The 18,932-nt window shown below is 42.4% G+C and overlaps 1 long non-coding RNA gene across 1 annotated transcript; it reads right to left on the bottom strand.

The window, feature by feature from the left end:
• Positions 1 to 519: 519 nt before the first annotated feature.
• Positions 520 to 2,945, bottom strand: LOC111091068. Its single transcript, XR_005373804.1, has 3 exons — positions 2,805 to 2,945; positions 2,601 to 2,665; positions 520 to 657 (listed from the first exon to the last, which is right to left on the bottom strand). It is a non-coding gene; the product is annotated as an uncharacterized LOC111091068 (long non-coding RNA).
• Positions 2,946 to 18,932: the final 15,987 nt, after the last annotated feature.

The raw sequence follows: 18,932 nt of genomic DNA, 5'->3' as shown, positions 1-18,932 counted from the left end.
CAGGAGGAAGTGCAGCTGGGAGGATGGGGCGGGAACCAGACGACCACCACTCCTGGGTCCCGCCTGTCTGCCCGACCCCCACCATCTCTGGAGTCCCTTCACCCCTCCATGAACATCTACAGTGTACAGGAACCAAATCAATCTACCACAGGCAGTTGTTGGACCCCCTACTCAGAGGCCAGGACACCGGGCAAGAGCTTGAAGCCTCAGGTTGCTCATTCATTTATCCCTTCATCTCCTTTCCCAAGTCTAGGGTGTGCTCAGCACTACACAAGATGCCAGAAAGGCAGAAATGAGACATGGCCCACAAAGAACATGTGGCCCAGAGGTTGTGACGAACAGGAAAACAGTTCACTAAGGGGATCTGGTGAGAGCAAGGAGTGTTAGCTCTTCCTGGGGGCAGGACTGGGCATCAAGAAAGGTTTTAGAGAGTGTGTTAGTTTGCTAGGGCTACCGTATCAAAATACCACAGACTAGGTGGCTTAAGCAACAGAAATGTATCTCCTTACCTTTCTGAAGGCTGGAAGTCCAAGATCAAGGTGTCAGCAAGGGATGGTTTCTCCCGAGGCCTCTCTCCTTGATCTGTGGATGGCTTCTTCTTATTGTGTCCTCTCACGTGACCTGTCCTCGGTGCATACAACTCCCCAGAATCTATATCTACAACCAAATTTCCTCTTACAAGGATGCCAGTCAGATTGGATTAGGGACCACTTTAATGGTCTCAGGGGTAGCTCAATCACCTCTGAAGAGCTTCTCTCCAAATGCAGTCACAGTCCAAGATACTGGAGACTGACATTTCAACATACAAATTTTAGGGAGACACAATCCAGCCCGTAACAGAGAGGTTGTCTTTGGGCTGTGCCTTAATAGTAGAGCCGAAACTGGCCACATGGGCCAAACAGAGAACTATTCTTGATGTCAATCAAGCCCAGCAGAGCAAAGACCCAGAAATACCAAATGCCTGTCACCTTCAAGGAGTAGCAAGAGTTGGCTACGCAAGAAAGAAGGCAAAAGTAGCCCACGCTTTAAGGATGTCGTGTGTTTTCCTGGTGGTTGTGTACGGGAAGGGGGATGGTGGGCAAGAGTTCAGGCTCTGAATGTCCTCATGTGCAGACTGAGTATTGTGTGGACTAAATCAAAGTTTGTTAGACTCGGAGTGTTTATAATAATTAATCATCACTATTATAAGTGGTTCTCCTTTTTGGTACTCCTTTATGTCCTTTGGTGACTATATATTAGTTTTTTGTTTTTTTTTTTTTGTTTTTTTTTTTTTTAATGAAAAAGTAAGATGGTCAAGAGGTGGGAAAGTCAGAAGAGTGAGAAAAATCTACTCCGTGTAGCAAATCTACTCTAGTCATCAAGTGTTTGCTGGGTGTAGTTGTCTGCTCAGTGCTGTCTGGAGGGGAGAAATCTAACGCAGGCTCTTGTAGCAGAGCTGACAACTCATCTGGGAATGTTCCTTCGGAGGATGAGCCCACCCGCAGGAAGCTGGCAGGGGTGCTGTGGTTTGTAATCGCAGCCCTTACCCCTCTAACCCCCGAAGGCACCAGACTCAGAACTGGTAGCTAAATCAAAGCTCCAGGGACAGAGATGACTTAAAGACCTCCCAGAAAGTGGCTAAAAGCCCTGAAGGATGTTTTTCACATAAGCTCTCTTGAGAAGGGCTTAGGGCTCACCCTCAGATTTCCTTGAAACTGTAACTGAAAGAAAGCTTGGAAAATCTGAACGCTCCAGTCTCTGAGAGGGAAGTGTACAGAGCAGGGAGCCGGGAGCCAGAAGAACAAGCCCGAGTTCTGACTCTGCCTTTACTAAGCTATGCAGTTTTGGTGGAATCACTAGTCCGGGAATCTTTGAGTGGTCAGTTCCTTCATCTCTAAAATCAAGAGCAAATTACCACCTACCCCCACCTGCCGTAGGACTGGGTAACTGTTGGGATCAGATGGGGGAACTGAAGAGACAGTGCTCTGAAACTGCACAATTCCGCATATCCTGAGCCATCGACAGAAGGATGAGACCACTAGGCTTCCAGAGTGGGTGTAAAGGGACATCTCCGTAGTTCCCAACCTGGGTGTACACTGAAAACATCTGGTTGCTGGTAAGAACTAGCTACACCTGGGCTCTCCAAGATGTTTCCCAGGTGATACCAGTGTGCAGCGAGGGTACAAAACACAGCTTATTTGATTGATTAGGTCATTTTACTCCTTCAGCAAAACCCATCGTCCACAGCTGTGATGGTAGAAAAAAAAATCTCTCCTAAACCACTTCCTGGGGTGCCTGGGTGGCTTAGTCCGTTAAGCTTCAAACTCTTGATTTTGGCTCAGGTCATCAGCTCAGGCTCCTGGGATCCAGCCCCTGAGTGCTGGGGGATGGGGCCTCTGCATGCTCAGCAGGGAGGCAGCTTGGGAGATTCCCTCTTTCTCTTCACCCCCTTCTTGTTCTCGCTCTCTCTCAAGTAAATACATCTTTAAAAATAAATAAATAAAATGTTTCCTGAGCAGAGTTAAATCCTCACACCTAATCACTAAAGACTCTGGTTCTCAAAACATAATATGCAAGAGGATCCCATGTGTTACTCGTTAAAGAAGAGGCCAGAAACTCACCTCTATGGAGATTCTAATCCATTCAGTCTGATAACGGGCTCGGGAAATCTGCATTTTAGTCACATCTGGTGTAAAGAGAATCCATTGGACCCAAAAGAAAAAAGAATTAACTTCTTAACCTTGCCCTCATACTAAAACAACAAGTAATCTTAGCCTTCTGACAACAATAATAACCACAATAGCTACTGTTTATTGAATACATACCTCATACCAGGTTCTTAGGTACAAGTATCTGGAATCTTCTTAAGAGCGATGAGGTAGTATTCCAAGTTTGCAAACGTGCACCCAATACTCCTCCCTCTGGGAAGAGTTCTTCTCCTCCCACTTTGTGTTAAGGAACTGCACTTTCCCCATTTCACGTGACTGTAGTGGAACTGCCCATCAAACTGCCCAGTACCACCCCTTGGGGGAGAGGAAGAGGCCCAGAGGGCATGCGACTCCATCCCAACCAATCAGGTTCCTCCTTCTGGGCCTCTGACTTGAGTGGGGACAGATTGGGGCCCAGGGCAGGTGTGTCCTGCTTTCCCTGGGCTGAGGCCCTGAGCCAGCTGTTCCCAAGATTTGATGGTTTAGCTTTCTCTTCCATTTCATGAGCTATTCAGTAATCTTCCTGTAAATATTTTTTTGGCTTAAGTTAATCAAAGTTGGTTTCATTTATTACAACAAAAAAATTAATGAAATATTCATTTTACAGATTAAGAAGCTGAAGCTCAGAGGAATTCAATAACCGAGTCGAGGATCCCACGTACAGGAGACAGCAAAGCAGGACGTACCCCTGGGCCTCTCTGGCTTCACAATACCTGACGTTATTTCATTTCCCCTGAAATTCATTCTCCTGAGAACTCCAAAGGGTCAGAGGAGGAAGAAGAGAAAGTGCACTTTCAAAACATATATGTTCTTTGAAAAATATGAAGAGAAATTTAAAGGTTACTACAAACTCCCACACTCATCCCTCTGTAGGTTTAAAACCTCCCAGAGACAATTATTAATTTAATTATCCATTTCTATTAAATGTCTCAAGGGTATAACCAGCAACTCTCTTATTAAATTATATATTACAATACAACACATGGCTGAGTAAAAAAGGCATAAAAAGCAAACAGTGGTTCAAGTTGGGAAAATGCCAAAGAAAAACATTCCAACAAAGTAATAATTAAGACCAGAATTCACCACCACTTCAGCTGAGTTTGTTTTATTTTATTAAGTTATTGACTTCTTAAATTCATGGATTCTAGATTATGATCCTGAAATCAGAAAACAGAGGCTACACTGTGACCAAAAGTGTGACCAAGTCATCCTTCCGAACATTAAATCTTCCAGCTCTGGTTCCCATAACAAATGGCTTCTCTTGCTTCCTCTTTCCAGCCATACACATGAGACTATCTATCAAGAGAAAAAATATCTGTATTAGTCAGTAATATGACTGTTGTTCTGCTGGTCACTGCAGCCCAAAGCCAAGACCAAACAGACATTTGTCACTACATGGAAATTAATTTTGCAGAATTTACTTTTAATATATACATCAGCCCTATTCACTGAGTGTTGACTGTCTCAAATACACCTCATTGAAGAATTCTAGGAAGCCTTCTTTTGCCGAACATACCCAATGTATGCCCCATAACCAGTGCCCCTAAATGATAAGCACTTGAGTAGCTTTCACACGCCGCTTCACTGCACTTCTATGCAGTACCAGGTATCAGTGTATGGCAAACCATTTATTCCCCTCAGGGAATTCAGTCTAAAAATATAATCAACAAAAAATTTAAAAATGAAAAATTAATAAAAATATGATCACCAATGTATGCAAATATTTAAGTCCTAAGTCTATTAATCATAGCATTGTTTACAAGAAGAAAAAAATGGAAACAATTCAAATGTCCAATGATTAATTAAATATGTTATGGCATAACCATTGTAAAAAGCCCATTATAAATAAGTGTTCATGAGAAAAATGTTCATGGAATGCACTCATGATTGTTAAATGGAAAAACTCATAGAACAGTAAGTCCAATGTGATTCTTTTTTTGTGTATATATATATATACAAATATATATGAAATATTTTCCAAAAAAAGATTAGAAGGATATTCACCAGAATAAAGGACAGTTATTCCTGAGAACTATAATTGTAAATTTATTTTAAGATTTTATTTATTTTTTTGAGAGAGAGAGATCACGAGTAGGGGAGAGTGGCAGAGGGAGAGAGAGGAGCAGACTCTCCACTGAGCAGGGAGCTCAATCTCAGGACTCCAGGGTCATGACCTGAGCCGAAGGCAGATACTTAACTGAGTGAGCCACCCACGTGTCCCTATAAATTTTTTTTTATTTTCTTATAGTCCATATCCCTCAAATTTTAAGGAGCATTTTTTTAAAACAAACTATTGGGTTGGCCACAGAATGGTCAAGCTGTTAGGTTTGCTTTCCCAGTCAGATCTTAGTTGGCAGCTAATAGTATCCCACAGGACTGGACTTTCAGATCGTTAGCTGCATGCTATCTGGGAGGCCATTCAGATGATTCCAGGTATTGTCATGTACAAAACTGTCAAGAAAGAGTCCAAATAGAGAAGTAAATTCAAAGGATTAAGAAATAGAAGGGAAGAAAAAGGTAAATAGATTGCCATCAACATAAAATGTAACTGGTGATTTGTGCAGCTTTACCAACAGATGATTTGCAAAGCTTTACCAACTTACTTTCAAAAATAAGGGAAATAGCCTTATGCAGGTACAATTCCTTGAAGAGGTCAAGTCTAAAGTCAGTGTGTAAGAACTACTGCCACTCTAGTAGCCTAAAGCAAGTCTAACAGAAATGTAATAATTATCTATCTCCCTCCAGCTTCAAACTCATTCTCAACTCCATTACCAGGCAACCAAAAGCAGGATGTTATTTGGAAAGACGTGGAGGGGCAGCCCAGGTGGCTCAGCGGTTTAGCGCCGCCTTCAGCCCAGGATGTGATCCTGGGGTCCTGGGATGGAGTCCTACGTTGGGCTCCCTGCATAGAGCCTGCTTCTCCCTCTGCCTATGTCTCTGCCTCTGTGTGTGTGTGTCTCTTGTGAATGAATGAATGAATGAATGAATGAATGAATGAATAAATAAATAAATAAAATCTTTGAAAGATGTGGAAAATTAACTTCCTCTCTAACCTAGTTCAGAGTATAGCGATCACTTTGGCCACCATCTTGGTTTTGACCCAACCTCCCAAAACATCCCACAGAGAAGGCTCCCATTGTCTCTGACTGCCGCTGTCACGAAGACACAAAGGATTATGAGGAAGTCTTCACTTCAGACTGTAACACTCCCTCACACACTTTCTGCTAATGTGGTCAGCCAGTTCTTCAAACTCTCAATACCTATTTACCACAACAGTGAATGTTTCTGTGTTATGGCTAGAATAATTTCAGAACAAGTGCTTCATACAAAAGACAAATAGCTATAAAATATGTCTTAAAGTCTTGAGGGAAACACTGAAATGTTTTTTAAATCACTTTTCATAGATCAAAGATCTTGGATAATTGGGGACACACTTATGTATTCTGTATATCATGTTTGTTCTGTAGCCCAAATGGTCCCTGGCCTGAGAGCACAAGTCAGGATCCTGGAGCACTCACTCTGTGTTTGTCCTCTGTGGGAGGGCAAAGGCTGGCTCTACCTCTATTTGTTGCCTCCCAACTGCCATCCTTACCCATCTTCCCTTCAGGCAGAGCCTGCCTCCCACGACAGAGACTGAAAAACACCAGATAATTGCTTTCCCAGCCTCCCTTACAGTAAAGTAGCCAAGTGATACCATTTTGGCCAGTGAAGCATAAGAAAAATTCTGAGAAACTCCTGAAAAAAGATTTTCTTCCTTCATTTTATGAATGAAGCAACAGAGAAGAGCTTCTTCCCCACCACCTTCCCTTCCTTTTAAGGATATGATTGTAAGATGATTTGTAGCTGCAGCAGCCATCATGAGGCCATGAGGAGAAACATTGTTGACTCACTATGGATGGCAGGGCAAGAAAAGAGATAGAGCCTGGGAACTTGAACTACTGCACAAAACCCTGTATTCACATACTTCCTGACTTCTTAAGTGAGATACTAAGTTTTCACATCTTTTTCAAAACTTTTTTTTTTTTTTTTTAATTTTTATTTATTTATGATAGTCACAGAGAGAGAGAGAGGCAGAGACACAGGCAGAGGGAGAAGCAGGCTCCATGCACCGGGAGCCCGACGTGGGACTCGATCCCGGGTCTCCAGGATCGCGCCCTGGGCCAAAGGCAGGCGCCAAACCACTGCGCCACCCAGGGATCCCCTTTTTCAAAACTTTCATTTGCATATTCTACTATTTACAGCTGAAAACATCCCACCTAATTCTACTCAGAGAGCTCTATATCCTCCCCAGACCTCAGAGCCTCCTTCCTCTCCTTGAGAAGGCTTTCTATTATTCAAGGCAGAAATAACATCACAGCCTAAAGAAGTACTTTTGATATACTTTACCAGCTTCTAGGCCTTCCAGAAAATAATGACTATGTATTTCCCCAACTCTTTGAAAGCTTCCTTGTGATTAAAGAGATGTCCAAAAGATTGCCAAGGTGTTTCAGTTATCAACTGCTGTGTAACAAACCACTGAAAAATTTATTAGCTCAAAATGACAATTATTTATTTGCTCACAGTCTTGTAGGTCAGTAATTTGGGCTGGGCTCAGCTGGGACAACCCATCTCTGCTCCATATGGTATCAGTCAGTCTCCCTTTGCATTTGGAGTTCATTGGCAGATCTCAGTTGGCAGGTCAGCTGGAGACTGGCTGGGCCTGAATGTCTGACAGTTAGCCTGTTAGTGAGCAGAACTCATTTCTCTTCCATGGTCTTTTTAGCAGGAGCTCAGCTTCCACACATAGCATCTGAGTTCTAAAAGCCTGAAAGTGGAAGCTGCAAATCCCCTTGAGGCCTGCAATCAGAAATCACAATCTCTTTTATGGCATTCCGTTAGTAAAAGCAAGTCACCGGACAGCCCATCTTCAGGACATGTGGGAATAGGCTCTGCCTCTTGATGAGAGGAGCGTTAGTTAATTTGTGGCCAAGTTTAATCTACCACCCAAGGTACTTGCATAATTAACAATTGTTAGAATTGGAGTAAATGAAATTCTCCAACAACGACAAATTTTTTTTAGTTGTACATACTGGTCACACAGCTACATCTATGTTAATGTAATTATGCAGATGAAGATGCTGACCAAAAAATTAGTGGAAAAGGAGGGCAGATATTTTTATTATTTTCCAATTTGAGGGATAAGTCTACAAAACAAAATTAGAAAGTTCTTAGAGGGGTGCCTGGGTGGTACAGTTGGTTGAGCATCTAATTCTTGGTTTCAGCTTGGGTCATGATCTCAGGGTTGTGAGACTGACCCCCACGTTGGGCTCCATACTCAGCACAGAATCTGCTTGCAACTGTCCTTCTCCCTCTGCCCCTCCCCGGCTGAATACGCATGCTCTTCCTCTCAAAAATAATTTTTTAAAAACTCTTAGAAAATAAATTTGCTTATTTTTCCACAAAATTTGTGTTTCTAAGTGACTTAGAATTATTATTCCATTTAATCACAGATTATCTTTGGAAAGTTTTTTTGCAGTGGTTCTTCATCTGGGTACATTATCAAATCTCCCAGAGAAACTTAAACCCCCAAAGATTCCAATGCAATTGGCTAAGGATGGAAAATCATTTATTTGGTGTATGTCTGACTTTTTCCGTTCTGCTACAATCTACTGAGGATGTACCATCTCTGAATCGCAGACCTTGGAGCATCCAGATTTTCTGGCTTTTCTGTTGAGTTCCAGGAACGTCTTGGGTTCCAAGTCAAAATTACATTCCCTGTGGTCATCTAAACCCAGAATTACTTACTTATACCCTAATGAACAATCCTTCTATGATCCTTCTAAATGCTTTTGCTTAAAGGCTGCAGAATAGTAGCCCACAGATTGGAAATGACCTGAGTTTTCTTTGACCTGCACACACATCAGTGGCCCAGACAATATATTTTTTAAAGAGGGAAAAGGGGTTAGGTGCCCACATTCATAAATCAGGATCTTCACCTTAAGATCAGAGTTGGGGCTTCTCTTGAAAATGCTGAAGATCTAAGAACACACAACAGAGCTCCTAGGCTCCAGTCAGCCCTGGACTGCTTTTTTAGTCTACAACAGTTTTTATTCCTAGCTGTCTTCACTCATTTGTATTACTTGTCTCTGCTCTATAAGCATTTGAGTTTCTACACTTGATCTAGTTCAACACCAGCTAACACTTTATAATTGAAGATTCTTAGGCCCAGAATCTTGGGTGGATGAGTGGTGTTGAGTCCCTATGCTATACGTGGCCCCACATATACATCATCATTTGGTTTTGATATCAACTCTGGGAGGAAAGGGTTTACCAGGACCTTCTAATAGAAGATGAAACTGAGTCTCAAAGAGATTAAGTAACCTGGCACATATAGCTGGTAAGAAATAAAACTGATACTCAAGCCCAGGTTTTTGTGGGTCTAAAACAAGGCTTTTTGTGCCCCTCCATAGTAATTCCTGCCCCTCCATGAGGACTGCTTTTTCTTGCTTCCTACCCCTTCCTACCTCCCTTTCCAACACCCTTTCTACCCCTACATTATCAGGTACCAACATTTCCTGGCTCCTCTCTCTCTCTCTCTCACCTCTTATTCTCTGACCCTGTCCACCAACTTATAGTTCCCTATTGGTCCCAAAGCCCATATTTCCATATCACACACCATATCACAGTCATAAAATAACTTGTTCTGCAGTAGGAAAGGGTCCAATTACAACTCCTAAAATTGGCAATAGAGAGTCATTTATCACAATGGCCCTGGGATTGGAGGTCACCAGAGCAATTCCATTTTTTGGACATTCTCCTGTTTGTTTCAGCCATTCCTTCATCACAATCCTTCACAGATCCCAGGGGGCTCACTGGGACATTTCACAAGTTATCAAATACATGCATTAAGGATTGTTAATAGCAGCCAAGGAGCAGAAATCATTATGTGAGAATAAAATGCATCACATAAAATGAAATTTTGGAGTGACAGAGTGGAAAAGGAATGCTTTTTTTTCCCCTCCAACTGACCCAATAAGCCCAGAACTAGAGCCTGCTGGAGTTACTATCTTGCATGGAGAAAATCTTACACATCCTATAAACCTGAGAAATAACATGATGGAAGTCCCATTGCCTTGCTACTTCAACCAGTCTTTCCACATTGTATGTTGATTTTCTCCATGTTATTGAAGAAGCAGCCACTAGTTTTCTAGGAAGCAAACTTCCACGAGATTGGGGAGACAAATATAATGGTCAATCTTTACCATGTAACTCAAATAATTTGGTTTGAGTTTGATTAGTCTGTGTGTTTCTCACCACAGTGGGAGAGATGGAAACAACTTAATGGAAGTATAGAATTTTAATAGAATGGAAGAGAAGAGAATTTTAAAAGGAGAGTATCTAGTCCAGAGATCTCATCCTGGTGCCCACCTCACAGACCTGTGGTACATGTGTTTCATCTGAACTAGAGAAGGTTTTTGTAAAAATATGACTTGGCCACCAACATTTAAAAATCAGGTAATTTCACTTTAAAAAATACTTTCTGGCTTTTCTCTAAAAGAAATTGCTTTCAAAAAAAAAAGAAATTGTTTTCAAATATAACAATACTGGGCCACCTTCCCTGAGACAAGAGTTGGCTGAAGCTGCAGAGTGGCTGTCCCCAGGCAAAGGAGAGCTGCTCTGGAAGACTGTCCCAATGCCAGCAACCCCTCTTGGCTCTCCAACTCTCAGGCTGAGGGGCAGTTGCCACTTACTCATTTATGTTTTAGACACAGAGGAAAATTTAAATAACATGCTTAAGATCATGCATTCAACTCACTCAGCAAATATTTATCAAAGTATAGTATCTGTGTCAGGCACTATTCCAGGCACTAAGGATATAGCAGTGACCAAAACAACATGCAATCCTGGCCCCGTGGGGTTGACATTCCAATGAGGGGCACAGACAGTAAACAAAATCAGGAAAATACACAGTATGACAAATGGTGATGAATAATATGGAAACAAATCAAGCAGGCAAAGAGGAGAAGGAATAGTGAAGAGTCACAATTTTATGTGGAGTAAGGAGAAAGGCCTCTGAAAAAATGAGTGACATTTGGGCAAAAGCCCATAGAATGGGAGAGAGGAAGCCATATGCAACTGCAGGGGAAGAGCATTCTAGGCAGGAGTTGCAGAACCTGCAAAGGACATAGCATGTTAGCACCAGGACTGGGATTCAAACCAGAGCTGGGTTGTCTTTCCAATTGGAGGTAATGCTGCTGGGCATTAACTCTTGGCAGACATTCCAAGAAATACTTTTCCAAAGCACCTATCATCTGTATTTTCATGGAAACCCAAAAACCCTAAGTGAAAATTCAGATTTATGCCGAAGATAAAATGGAGAGGGATTATTTGCTTTACCCAGGACTTCACAATAGGAGCCTTTTATTCAGGAAAGTCCCCTGGCACTTGTAAAATGGTTTTCTTTTATTTAGAATGGTGATTCTCACCATTTTTTGGAAATCCATTTACCACACAAAGCAAAGATCCCTAAAGTACAGATGGATTTATGCTGATCCAGCCACATTCCCTCGCCAGGTCTTCCGGTTCCGCTACAGCTTCTTAAAGGGAGTCATTTGCCAGCTGCCCAGCTAAGGTTAGGAGCACTGACCCTCAGTGGAAGCCAGTGCCAAGTGACAGACTGGGCTGGACTCTACAGCCACAGGCTGCTGCTGCTCAAAGCTCTGGGCACTGACCCCTGGCTACTGTCCTAGCTACTGTTATAGCCACTCGGTCTACCCCTCACCACCACCCACACACACACACTACAGGACTTTGCTCACAGCTGCAGGGGCTGTTTCATTGTTTTTGTTAGCGTTTATTGTTTTTCAGCTCAGAAACAATGGAGGATTTAGGAAAACACATAGGAAAATAAGAATTGGGTTTTTGGGGGAGTTTTTTTTTTTTTTTTTTTTTTTTTTAAATCCCTAATCCCAATATCCAGAGAAAACTACTGGTATCCAGGCTGGCTGACTGCTTGTTATTGAAGTTGCGGGGATTTAGATTGACAGCCCTCTTTTCTGTCTCCAGAAAGCTCCTCTGCTATGATGCTATTCCTCTCAAGAATGCTTGAAGCAAAGACTTGGATGTGGGCAGTTAGAAAGGTAGAAAGGGATGGAGGTCAAGTTACACTGGCTAGTTCAATTCAAGCTGCCGATGCCCATGGCTAGAACTGGCCAGGCAGATGCTGAATCTACAGATGGAGTGAGAGGGCTTTCTAGATCTGCAGGTGTACCTTCAGAAATCTGGAATCTCTGAGGCAGAGGCTCGGACCCTCCCTGGAGAAATGAGAGGAGGGAATGTTTTCAGCATCGTGCAAGATAAAAGGAGAACCCATCTTCTTCCCTTCCAGGGTCTGGGCATGCTGTTGAGGCCTTGGCTCTGCATGGTGCCCTTCAGGAATCCAGCTGTATGTCGAGAAGCTGCCTCAGCCCCTAGGGCTCTAACTCCTGCCAGTGCTCCTGGCACCCCAAAACAGTAATGTAGCTAGCAGTGATGGTATACGCAGTGGTGGAAAGTGATAGAACTGACAGTGCCAGAGACAGAATGTATGGGGCAGCTCTTCCCACAATAATGCTGTATGGCAAGTCATCCCAGCACAAAGTAGTTTAAAACAATGAGCAGTTATTCTTATTTACGTACCTCTGGATTAGCTAAGGACCAGCTGATTAGGTTGAGCTCAGCTCAGCTAGGTTTCAAACTGCTAGAAGATTGGATCCTTATTATCTCCAGGTCTCTCTAATCCATTTTGGAGCAGTAGACTAGCTAGATTAGGTATTAGGAGGTGGAGCTGTTGAGAGGTAACTGGGATTAGATGAGGTTATGGGGTGGAACCCTCAGGAATGGGAGTAGCACCATTATAAGAGTCATGAGAGAGTTTGCTTCCTCCCTCTACTCTCTGCCATGTAAGGATACGAAGAGCTCTGGCCAGAACCCAGCCATGCTGGCACCTTGATCTCAGCCTCCTGAACTGTAAGGAGTAAATTTCTGTTATCTATGAACCGCTGGCCCAGTCTGTGGTACTGTGTTATAGCCGCCCAAACTGACTGGGACATCATTCACTCGCACAACTCCCTTCTATAACAGCTGTGAAACAGCTGGAAGGTTCTCCCCAAACCCTCACCCCTCTCCTGTCCCCTTTCTTATCTCTACACTCCTCTCCCTCTACCTCCTTTGTCATTAATGTTACCTCTCCGAGAGGTACTCACCTAAAGCAGAGGGAATTGCAAGTACCACCAGAAACTGGGCAGGGCAGATATTTCCAGGCAGGTTAGACTTTCTTAGAGAAAACAGTCTAGCTATGTAGGAAAGTGATTTGACTTTAGATCAGGCAGAAAGGTGGCCAAGTCTCAGCCATATCCTCTCTATCAGGGTGAAAATTTTTTAGTTTCCTTACCTATAAAACATATAGAATCATTTTTACCTTGGTGTTGCTGTAAGAATTGATTATGCTAATGTGCACATGGCAGGAATTTCCTGGCACAACCTTGGATACAAGAAATACATATATTTTAAATTTCCTAAATGTAAGGCTAACTCTGAAGCCACATCCTAAAGGTTAATGGTAAATTCAATCACAAGCATTATTAGGGTCCCCTTCTGTTTGTTTGGTGTTTTTTTATAGGACTTGACAACCTTTAATTTTGTGTTTTTATTGATACATTTCACAAAGAAGAAAGATAATCATGTTTTTTTTTAACTTTACTTTTAGTGTAGTTAACATACGGTGTTATATTCAGTTCAGGTGTACAATGTAATGATTCAACAATTCCAGGTATTACTCAGTGCTTGAAAGACAAAATTGTTACATCAGAAACATTACTGTGTTCAAGATACCTTTGCCATTCAAAGCCTATTCAACAGGGATTTAATTTTCTTACTATTTTAGAGGGTAGCATACTTTAAAATTAGTAAATGCCATATTTGAGAGTAATGCACCTAATGGAAGTTAAGTTATTCAAATACTTAAATGTATCCATGGCTCCCTTCTGTGTGATGTCATAACTTACTTTGAAAACACTCCTTCTTTAGCTGGTGTCACATAAATGTGTTCATTACTGTAAGGTGCCCTCTAGGGGTCACCACTGGCTCTATCATGAAGTCAAACTCTAGGGGTGGTTAGCTAGTCTAGGTCACCAAGGCCATATTCCAGAGGTAGCTACTGCTTGTTCACCTGTTAACTACATCATAATCAATAACAGATTTACTAGATAGCATCAAGCGGTTTCATTGATGTAGTGGGTTGAAAAATGAACCCGTATCCCCATATCCCCATCCCCAGAACCTGTGAAAGTGACTTTATTTGGAAAAATGGCCTTTGCAGATATAATTAAGTTAAAGATCTTGACATAACGAGAATATCTTAGATTATCCAGACGGCCCCTTAGCCATGCCAACTGTCGTTCTAATAGAGAGACCGAGGGAGATTATACCGACAAAAGCCAAAGAGGCACTGTCAATATAGAGGCAGAAATTGGAGTAACGTAGTCACAAGCCAAGGAATGCCCACAGCCACCAGAAGGTGCCAGAAGCAAGGAACAGATTGTCCCCCAGAGCCTCCAGGGTAAGTGCAGTCCTGCCGGCAACTTGAGTTCAGACTCCTGACCTCCAGACTTATAAAAGAATAAATTCTTGTTGTTTTGGGTCACGATGTTTGTGGTACTTTCTTACAGCAGCCACAGGAAACAAATACAACTGATAATATTAGTGGCTTGTTAGTTTGCCACTAGAAAGAGGCTCTCATTGGTAGAGTATGAACCTGTGAACAGAGTATTAAGAACCTAACAAAGCCTTTAGCCTGGAAATATAGGGATGGTGCTGGACTTGATCTACAAACAATCCCGTGCTGAACTGTTTGGAAAATTCTGGATGTATGGTGTCAACTATAAAAGACCTAGAATCCTATCTCTGCTCTACTATTACATCTGAATTAAGTGAATCATTCACGTAAGGTAGCGATCAAAGCACCTAAAAGTACACAGAACCAGGGCTTCACTGAGTATTTAAGAGCAAGTGGTAGGAAGAATACGTAGTCAACTGGCTAATAAATGCCAGTTCAGTGATCGCTGTGCGACAACATCTGATCTGAGTTTGATTCTGTTCTAGTCTGTTAGTGAGTTTGTACTGACTACTATCATGTTGCAAAGAGGCTGGTGGGTGATCAAAGTAGCTAAGGTCAGTTCTACAGAGGCCCGAAAGACCTCATGGATCATGAAACATTGAGGCAACCACAGCCAGCACTCCACACTGGTCAACAAGTGGATGTCCACTGTCAATGTTTTTGGGGTCCCTTGAGTCAAGCACTTCAGCTGCTCTCTGGCACAGGGGTGGGGTGTAGTGATATTGTCTGTGGCTGGGGGCACAGATACTGGTGAGCCACCAGTCTTTCCCTTCTGACCCCTCCCCCCCCCCCCCCCCCCACAGGGAGAAGGTCACAGATCCCCACCACTCTCAGCCAACCCTGTCTATCCTCTTTTCCGGTATACAGAAGCTGTTGGCTTTCTTAGCCAATACTTCTATCTTCTCCAACCACACTTCTCCCTCCCCTCATCCTCTGGGACCCCATCCACAGTCTTTTTCAAGAGATTATGCCAAAGGCCTTCACAAAAGATGAAGAGAGGGGGTGTCCCCAGCAACACAAATCTCACCCACAAGCAAGAGCATATCAGTGTAGGATAGCCCCCTTGGAATGGGGAGAAGGAAAAATTCTAAGAAAATGCACATATATTGAAAGAATTAAATTTTCCTGACATATATGCAAAGTGCTAGTACAGTGCTAGCTACTACTCAATGAGTCGTATCAATATCTGTCAACATCCATCAGCTCACACTACTTAGGAATGGTGTATGTACAGGCAGCCCCACAACTGTTTTGCTCACTGATATATCCTGAAGGCCTAGCAGATTTCCTGACCATGGTAGGCATTTAATAAACATTGTTGAATTAATAATTAGTGAGTTAATAATTAGTTACCCCATGAATGAACACTGCAGTTTTCTAGAAACCAGTACAAAGTTGGAGATACGATTAGATGCAAGATATCCTATGTTTGTGGGTAAAAAGCAAGGTCAAGAAAAATACAATTGCAGGTGCTGACGCCAAAGTGTCAATTTCCCCATTTATCTTCATAGACAAATTTTCTATCTTTCTACCTTTTTCTATTTTCCAAAATGTCTATCATGAGCAGATAGCAACTGCATTTTGGGTAAAATAAATTACCTTCCTAAAATCATAATTTCTTCATGTCTTTTCCCTAACTGCCTATTTTTCTTATAAATTTAAGGGCTGGGAGATGCATGTGTTCCCCTGCCTTATATGCTCCTGACTGGTCCTCCTGGATGGTGGAGTAAGCAACACCATTTGCAGAAAATAAAAGAAAATGGATCTAAGAAACTGCTAATAGTGGTTAATTACTCTGTCTAATCCCTCCCACACTTCATGGATGGGGTGTAATGGAATCTTAAGTGCTTCAGTTCATTTATTTATTTACCCTGAGTTTCAAGACAGGAGTAATTTTCCTGCCAGGAGTGTACAGGTCTCCCATAAAACAGGTGAAATAAATACCTTCACTGGGGAGAAGTGTACTCTGTGGGCCTCTAGAGGAAGCAGTGAATCAGCACGAAGGGTATGACATTTTAGATAATATCTCATAGACCTGCACAATGGGATCGTCTCCACTGGACACATTTTCATGATGCCATGTCTCTAGAAGGAGTTGTCACCATTTAATAACCTCATGAGAGGAATGCCTGGGTGGCTCAGTGGTTGAGCATCTGCCTTAAGCTCAGGTCATGATCCCAGGGTCCTGAGATTGAGTCCCATATCAGGCTACCCATAGGGAGTCTGCTTCTCCCTCTGCCTATGTCTCTGCCTCTCTTTCTACGTCTCTTATGAATGGATGAATGAATGAATGAATGAATGAATAAATAAAAATTTAAAGATAATAAAAATAAAAAATAAATAACACCATGGAAGGTTACAGTAGGACCAGAGAGGATTTTGCTGGCTCCCATCCCCTCCTGTGGAAGTCCTCAGAGGGCATCGGAGGGACTTCACCTGGGTAGGACCTGTTCCCTCCCAGAAATAAGAATGCAGAGTTAGCAAGCTACAAAGGAGAGCTGCCCACCTCAGCCATAATAGGCCAATGCCCCTTCACAGTCCATTGCTCCTGTGGAACATCAAGAAGAATTAACTTACTCATCAACTGAAAGAAACATTTAGGTCACTACAAAAAAACCTTCCTGACTCTGGGAGCAGCTGAGATACTAGAAGGGTATCAGAGGATGGATGGTATTCAAATCAACACCCTCAAGAGCAGGAGGAGGAGATGAGGGTTTCAGCTTATCCTGGCTGAGAAAACTGAGCAAGAGGGAGGTTATTACAAGGCCAGAGGCTGCACTGGCCAATAGTCTCGACCTTGCAGACAATTGGAGACACTGAGTTCTAACTGGGAGAAGGCAGAGCCAAGATATCCAAGACTACATGGCAGCAATTAATATCAAAACACCAAAAGAGAAATCAATATGTTTCCAACTCTGCAGGGATGGTAGCCAGGCATGGGCATCTAAGTTAGGAAAGAGTAAGTACTCAGAGCCAGAACCCACAACACAGGGAGCAGCAGAGGATAGAGTTTGAATGAATGAGTACACCAATGAATGAACGAATGAGTTAATGAATTAATGGAGGGTTGATATCCTAAGAATTGGCTCTGGAACATACCCTGGCAAGTATCTCTTGTACTCCCACCAAAGGATGCTGACAGGGCTTTGTCCAGCTTAAAGGTAGAACCAGCACAGAAATGGCTCAGTGTTGCCTTGATAAAGGGCAAAGGCCTAGATCATTATTTTAAAAATTCCATTTCTCCAAATGCTTGCCCCAGGATATGGTCCTTGAGTAAATAATTTCCCAATAAACTCATCTGAGAAGAAGCCACATACTATGGCCCCATATTGGAGACCCACAACACACTTTAGTCTATTGAAAGCTCTAAGGGAAGCAATAAAGAAACCTGCTGAACCAAACATTTCCCAAATGGATGAAACAATAGGACATTTTTCCTCCCTCAAAAAAAAAAATCCCCCATAAAACACCAATTAACACCATTTAGGACATGAGTCCTCCTCTGAATATACTTTGGGGAAAGCTGGCCTGGGTGCATGATCCCTTCAACTATTTATTGTCAAAAGTAGCACCTGAAAGTATTATATTCTCTCCCCTCCTCTTTCCCTTTACTCATCTTCTCTCTTTCTTTCACCGTCTCTCATTCCCTTTTCTCCTCTCCCCTTCCCCTTTATTAATATAGAGGTTCCCTTTTATTTCTCTCTTCCTCTTGCTCACCTTCCCCGACAATACACAGCTGTCCCTTGGGCCTGAGAACTGATATCCCACCATAGCTGCAACTGAACTGGTTTCCCCTTGTCCCTGGAGTCATCCAGAGATCACTATCTCAGCAATTTGCAAATGGTACGGAGGGTGTGCACTGCTCCAACAATGGCCCAATTATCTGCCAGTCGCATTTCACCAGCCTGCAGGTTAATTGGTTCACATGACAGAGATGGAAAGTAAACTGTACCCCATTAAATTGATCCGATCTGGGTAACAATCCATTGTGCCCACCCCCGTTTTCACAAAGCTGCCAAGAGACAAGTGAAAGAATCAAGCTTAGAGATGAGGAATGGCTACTCATTAGCCTCCCTGGTCTAGAAGTCTGCATGGTCTGCCTGTCTGTCCTCTTCCTCCCTCCCTCCCTCCCTAAAGCAAACACAGTCATCACACTGCTTCTCTAGCCTTAGATATCTCCACAAATTAATCAAATGCTACCTTTTTTGGTTTCTGGTTTTGTGTTTAAATATTTGCCCTTTATTCTGAGAAAATTTAGCTGAGTTGTTTGTTCGTTTTTCCTTTTGTTTTTTTTGTTTTTTTTTTAAAGCACATTTAGAGTCTCTCAACACTTCTCAAATAATTGCCAGACCACTGATTCTAACACGCTGCTTCATCATATTCAAACATTGACTGCCTGGGTAGAAATCTATATTCCCTCTCATACTTAAGAGCCTATTTCCCCTGAGTAATGTGTGCCTGGCTATTTTATTCTAGGTAATATTGATCTTTCTGCTCTCCTACAAAGCACCTTGCAGATTGCCAATAATTTTGTAATAGAAACCTTTTATTAATGGACTCCCCACAGCTTAATTTTGTTTAGATAAGTTTTAACACACACATACACACAC

Source organism: Canis lupus, chromosome 19 (assembly GCF_011100685.1).
Source record: "Canis lupus familiaris isolate Mischka breed German Shepherd chromosome 19, alternate assembly UU_Cfam_GSD_1.0, whole genome shotgun sequence".
NCBI classification, from domain to species: domain Eukaryota; kingdom Metazoa; phylum Chordata; class Mammalia; order Carnivora; family Canidae; genus Canis; species Canis lupus.
Note: the sequence above shows the minus strand (reverse complement) of the source record. Positions and strands in the feature narration are given on the sequence as shown.